General features: G+C 34.4%; 1 long non-coding RNA gene across 1 annotated transcript; it reads right to left on the bottom strand.

Moving 5' to 3' along the window:
* Positions 1-3,965: 3,965 nt before the first annotated feature.
* On the bottom strand, positions 3,966-5,037 carry LOC141646379 (uncharacterized). The gene is made up of 2 exons (XR_012545529.1): positions 4,719-5,037; positions 3,966-4,384 (listed from the first exon to the last, which is right to left on the bottom strand). It is a non-coding gene; the product is annotated as an uncharacterized LOC141646379 (long non-coding RNA).
* Between the last annotated feature and the right edge of the window lie 2,228 nt (positions 5,038-7,265).

Below are 7,265 nucleotides of genomic sequence, written 5' to 3'. Positions count from 1 at the left end.
ATTCATGCCACACATCACCATATAGGTACACAATTCACAAAATAAACACATAGCGATCCCGACTCATATCCCATGGTGACCGGTTCAAAATTGTAGGGCGAGTTCGCGACTTTAGGACGTCTCCCAAGTCTTTGCATTAGCTCCTACAACTTCTACCCCGGGTTCATTTTAATTTGACTCCCTATTGTAGACACCTCAAAATGTCTACCTAGCCTTACGGGTACCCGATGATGAGGCTAATATTTAATGACTAAATGAAAATTGGCAATGTTATAACTAAATGGCTCTTTACGCTTATGTCCCGAGCAATTACGTAAAATGGTACAAAACCACCTTAAACCCTTCCATTTCCTTTCATTTCACCATGACAATTATTTTATAAACCTGGCAAATAGTGTATCATCCGCCTAAAACGGATCGGGTTTATATTGAAACGGCCTCAAATATGTTCATTAAATCGGATTTATGTACCCGCAATACAAATAAGGCCCAATAAAAGAAGGCAACCTACCTGGTTAATAATTAGTGTACTCCGAATAAATGGGCCTAATCCATATTTTCCTAATTGATTATCTCATTCATTCACCGTAAAGGAGAATATTACTAGAAGAGAAATGATGAGATTAAAGTTTCTCATCCTACTTTATCACAAGTGAGCATAAATTATTTAGAAAATAAGTGTTGTCACATGATCAAGATAAGCTAGCAAATAGGCTCTCGTAGTGGATCTAATAATGCGAGATTTGCACATGAAACAAATATGCTCCCAAATTCTTGAAACACCCAAACTCCATCTTGTCGGTTTCCTAAGCTAAGTAGACTCCAACCTTCAAATACTATAAATATATTAGCTTTCTCATGATATCTAGAGGGGAGCAGACAAAAATAATTTTCAAGACAGACAGAAACTCACCAAACCAGCGACGAAACAAAATATTCAAAGATCAGACCCAGAAATTCCATACTCGTTCGAATCAACTGTCTCAAATATACAATTCCTAACTGTCTCAAATATTCTATCCCAGTTTCAAATCAAACCTCACAATAAATTGTCCCACTTTCCATACAAGCGCATAAGAGCCGTTAATTTACGACAATAGTCGAAATTCATTAATAGTCAACATCCACATAGGCCTGAGGGTACCAGATTCAAATAAGCTTTTCTCTACTCTTTCTTTCTATTTAATTCTTTTATTTTGTCTTTTAGTTATTTTCTCTATTTTATTGTATTTACTAACCAAGTTAATTTGTCCTTGTCTCAGATTTATATCGTCTTATGTATAAAATTGTATAATTAACCATTCTGTTTCGTCAAATATATAATATTACAAATAAATAGTAGAGGCCGTCAGTTTGATGGGCGATCCGGGTGCCTAACACCTTCCTTGATTGTACCTTTACCCCCGAATCCGCAATCTTTGGTTCAGACCGGAGTGACGGATCAGTCCCCATTCCAGGGATCAAAAGGGGCCTTTTTTTCGTTAACTTATTTTTGTATGTTTTTTATAAAACCTACTGACGACTCCACCATATTTACATATTTTCAAAAAAGAGATTTTTTCAGGGATCTCACAGTGGCGACTCCGCTGGGAACTTATCAAGAGGGTAAGACTTGAAATTTAGTTGTAATATTCTATATTTGACTTTTTTTTTCTTTTCTTTTTTCAGACAAGCAGTAGCATTCACAACAAAATCACCCATCTTCAAAAATCGAAAGCATACCACCAGACGACCAGTATACAAGAAGTCAAACGCTCCTATATTGAATAATTTCTTGTTTGGACTTCCCTTTGTTCATCATGCTATATCTAACTGCGTGAGATGTGTATTTTCTTTCTTCCTTTTTAATAGATTGTTGCTTGTATACATTTTGTAGATGTTGATTTTATCGGCTTATCATTAATTTTTCCCCATCCCCTGTTTTGTTTTCTAACGTTTGTACTTATATACCAGTTCAAGACAAAAAAAGCTTAGGCTCCCCGTTAGCCAATATTACGCTATCTAAGCTACCCTAATTCACCCTCGGTAAAGTATGTTGTATACTTAGAAGGTCCATTCGACCGACTAGGCCTTACACATATTTTCCACCTCGTGACGTCGCGTTTTGGCAACTCGTCTGGTCCATATGACTGGGGGAGCACAAAAGCGAGAGATACCCTCGTGGTATTTTAATGTCATGAGTACCCAATTTCCAACCCATAAACCGAACCATAGAACCCGTAGAACCTTTGATTAGGCCATATGATCTGTGTCGTTTGTTAATATCCTTTCATAATCTTGCATGTTACTATAGGCTAGTACGTACTGTCAGTGTGTTTGATTGAGCAAGGTCTGACGTCTATGTGAATAAGAGTCCACCCAACTCCCACATCATTTAGGCGAATGTAAATATAACCATTATATCATGCATATGACATTAGTGTGTCTACTTATCATCCCATATTAGTATTGTTTAGCTACGTATACAAACTAGCATGCATACATACTCACTCCGTCTTGGCATATCCATATAATTTCATCATAGTACATATTTATATATATCATTTGCATTTTTTTTAATATTTTCAAAAAAAAAACAATTCTTTCTTTCTTAAATAAAATAAAAGGGGTCTTATTTTTATTTCATTTTCTCAATTTTAAAAAAAAAAACCAAAAAAAAAACTTTTTTGTTTTCTTCTTTCTATGACAATTTTCCATTCTTTTTAGCCCATTTATGATCCATGTAGAAATCTATATAGGACATCTCACACTTTAAGTCTTTACATCAATTAAAAAAAAAATCTCTTCCAATTTCCTCCTTAAAGAGTCATATCAACCAGCGTGAAAAAAAAATTGAACAAATAGCATTCTACACCCAATTATGGGTCATGTTGTAAGTATTGCGTCGCTGGTCTATTGAGTTAGTGTACAAGTAGCTCACATCAGTTAAATATGGAATTCCAAGTCTTGGACTTAGTAGCAAGCACTAAAAAGACAGTAATGACGACCATAGGAGAGTAGTAAAATAGGGAATGATAATCCCATATTTTTGTCCTGACATGAAACCGGTGCTTTACAAATTAGACCGAATCTCAATCCATTGTCTTGTCCCTGTCCCAAGTTCACAACATACAGGATTATAATTTCATGATTTGGTAGTAAATCACACTCCTAGTATACATTTGATATTAGATAGGACCATCCTAGTCCTTTTTGAGTCAAATAAATGGAAAAAACGAGCATATGTCATTTTTATTAGTCACTTGTTCTACTTTTTACCCTTAACTAGTAGAATAGACTTGAAATACTTTAGGGCGTATGTCTTTAGTATAGATCAATCGACCTTTTAGAGTCAGCCTGAACGAGGGCGTGCATTTGACCATCTTTTCCATCTCTCGTGGTGTGATAATTCCTTGACCGCCGTGTCTCTAGGTGACCTATAGGTTTGGAGACTCAATCTTTCTACTCGATTTGTCAATTTTGCATATTTCAAATGACTACCACATTTGTCAATTTCCCAAATAAGCACAAATTGCTTTCTACCAAATTTGTCAATTTTCCATATCTTAATTGACTACCATATGAACACAAAATCATACAATCGAAAACTTTAGCAAATCTTATCACCCATTCTCATTAATATTAGAAAATTAGCTTGCCCAAGAGTCAAAAGTCTCAAAGACGGTCATGTTGCAAACAAAAAGAACAATTGGTCTCCCTTGTGACGGGTTACCATTTGTGGCGGATATTTTGTGAGATAAAATGGTAACAAAATGGGTTAGTGGAGAAAGGGGGCCACATGAATAGTGTTGCAGAGAGAGAAAAAGTGGGTACTTTGTGAGGTAAAATGGTATCCGTCACTCAAGAGTGACGGATAGGTGTCGTCACAAACAAGAAATTGTGCAAAAAGAAATCGTAGTCAAAACAAGTTAATCCTATTCCAGGAGTTCAATATCTAAATTCTAACTCACCGTAGCTCATTTGTATTTTGCAATGAATGAGCAATCCACAATTATGTTCAAAGAGAACATTATTCATATCATCATGTGATCACCAATTTGTCACCGCCAATAATTTACAAAGCTTAACATTTCATTGTAGATACGGCCATTCAAGTCCACTGACAGAAGTCTCAAAAAGTCAAAGACAAAAAAAAGTATGATCTCTAAGACCATGCCAAAGCAAGGTCACCAATCGGGTCGTGACCTTGTTGGGTCATGCTAATTACATAATTAAGTGGTATTAGGATGCTAATTTGGTGACCCTGAATAACTCAGGGTCACCTGGTGACCTTGAGTTGGGATATTGGTAACATTTGTGACCCAACACATGTCATCCTCTCATTTGTTCTTCAAAAATGAAAAGGACGGACGAAAATGAACTTGTCAGCCCTCTGCAAAGCATCCTGCCATTTTTGTGGAAAAGTAAGAGATTCAATAACTGAATTATTACTAGATCAAATGAGAAATACTAGATCAAATGAGAAATATATAGTAAATTGAAATAGAAAAAAAATATGAGCATATAATAATTGGCTTAATTTTTTTATTGTCAACAAAATGAAATCAAATTTGACATATTTTGGCCAATTTAATAATGAAAAAGGTATTCAAAAAAAAAACAGTAATTAAATTAAACAAAATTAATTACCTCAAGTAAGGTTGGATGGTGATGATCGACATATTCATAGAAATAATCGATGATGGTAAATAAAAGAGAAAGAAAGAAATAAAAGAAACCTGAGCAAGAATAGATCTGGGATGTCCGATGATGGTGTTGATGGTGATTCACTCAAGATCGATGATAATGGTGATGACCTTCTCGTCTGACGGTTTCTATCTTTGTCAAAATAAAAGATTGAACGATGATGATGATGGTGATCTTCGATAGATCATGGTGGTGATGATGAAGATCAGTAATGTTGTGAATGTCGATTGATTTAGGAGAAAATAAAGATGGGAAAAATGAAGAGGAAAAAAGGTAAATTAAGTTGTGGAAAAGGATTTTGGGAAAGTTGGAAATGATTTTGTTGGGAAAGGGGATAAGAACCAACGATCCAATTTTGTGGATTGTGTGATTTTTTTTGGTTTAAAGTTTTGGTTAAATTATTGTATGAGACGGTTTTATAATGTCAGATGATATATTTGTATAGATCATAATAAAATAAATTGTTTGAAATAATTAACGATTGCAAGACTATATGTCGATGTATTTAAACTTTGACGGTTCAATTGGATATAACCATCTATCAAAATAATTATTTTTTTTTTACCTTTTTTATATTTAATACTGATTTAAAATTAATTTTTTATTTATTATCCGGATCATTTTTTTTATATTAAGATATTAACAAAATTAAATATAAAAAATTAATTTATTTATAATTTGTTAGTAATAATTGTAAAAGTAAGAGAGAGGTTTTGGTGGATAGTGATATGGTAAATGATTGGAAATGTTGGAAAGTGGAAAAATGATTGAGTTGGTGACCTAGGTCGTGGCCTTCTGCTTGGGAGAGTGAAAGTGGGTCAAGATTAATAAGGTGCGATTAAGAGGAAAATTTTTGGTGACCCGATTAAGGCGACCTTCTGCTTGGGGATGGTCTAAGAGATACAAATCCAGGTCAAAAGTCTCAACAATTCACAAGACAAAAAATTCCAGCCAAAGCTGCAATTAAATCCAATGTCAAAAGTCTCAAAAATTCACAAGGCAAAAAAACAATTCCAGTCAAATTTGCAATCAAATTCCAGAGTAGTTATTTCTCCTTTCTCTGACGAGTCAATCCACAGTTACATTGTTTCCATTCCTCTTGGGACGATCCTTTCATTCATTTAGGTGAGTGAGAGAGGCACACAGGTCTCCAGTGTCTTCTAACACCATAGAACCATCTACTCCATTCCATTTATCACCCTCGTTCAGCATCTAAGAATTCGGGGGATGTACACTAAATTTATACGGTCACAAAAGTATTTTGTTTCTATGGTATTAGTTTTGCTTAATTAGTAGAGCTTGTTACTTTAAAGAGGACAAAACTCATTAAAGAATAACTCAAATTAATAGGTCAAATAAAAATGATAAATATTCTCCACATCAGAGATATTTCCAGAGTAACCCTGTCCAGTCCTTCTACTTGGATCACATTTGGGTCAGACCCCATCTTTTTCAAAATATTTTCAAAAAGTAAAAATAAAAACTTTTTCTATCTCATTTCGAATGTTTTCAAAAACAACATTTTGCATTCATCAGTGCATCATATCTAGTCGTCCAGGACATGCATTTGCATTTTAGTTGTCATATATTTGTCACTAACTATTCCAGATCTCCAGTCAATTACTTTGTCATTCATCTTCCAGATTCATCCAAAGTGGGGGCTTTCTCATAAAGTCTCATCTTCTCGTAAAATAAAATTTTGCCAGTTTCAAAATCAATCAATTCTCCGGCTCTTTTTCGTGAAATAAAATTTTACGATCCTCAAATCAGCTTCTTTTTTTTTTCACAATAAAATTTTGAAATCCTTTGGTCGGCAGGCCCTGACATGCATTTAAGTTCTTAAAATAAAATTTTCTGAACTTGCCCTTTTTGCGAAATAAAATTTTGCAATTTCTAAATCAATCGGTCGGCGGGCCCTGACACGCATCTTAGTTTGTAAAATAAAATTTTACATTCTATTCCTTTTTTCAAAATAAAATTTTGAAATTAAATTTGGTCGGCAGGCCCTGACATGCATTTAAGTTCTTAAAATAAAATTTTCTGAACTTACCCCTTTTTTGCGAAATAAAATTTTGCAATTTCTAAATCAATCGGTCGGCGGGCCCTGACACGCATCTAAGTTTGTAAAATAAAATTTTACATTCTAATCCTTTTTCAAATAAAATTTGAAATTCCTTTGGTCGGCAGGCCCTGACATGCATTTGAGTTCTTAAAATAAAATTTTCTGAACTTGCCTTTTTGCGAAATAAAATTTTGCAAATCCCAGTTTGTAAAATCAAATTTTACAATCTAATCCCTTTTCAAAATAAAATTTTGGATCCTCGGTCGGCGGGCCCTGACACGCATTCGAGCTTGTGAAATCAGATTTTGCAGGTTCACTCTTAAGCTAAACAAAGTTTGGCTATTCCAGATTCCAACCAGCAAAACAAAGTTTTGCTTTACCAGATTCCAGAATGGTGAAACAAAGTTTTACCAGCTCCATTCCAGATTGACAGAACAAAGTTTTGTCATGCCAGTACCAGACAAGCTGAACAAAGTTTGGCTATACCAATTCCAGACCAGTGAAACAAAGTTTCGAT

This window comes from Silene latifolia, chromosome 3 (assembly GCF_048544455.1).
Source record: "Silene latifolia isolate original U9 population chromosome 3, ASM4854445v1, whole genome shotgun sequence".
Classification (NCBI taxonomy): Eukaryota; Viridiplantae; Streptophyta; class Magnoliopsida; order Caryophyllales; family Caryophyllaceae; genus Silene; species Silene latifolia.
The sequence above is the reverse complement of the archived record's forward strand: the minus strand, read 5'-3'. Positions and strand labels throughout refer to the sequence as shown.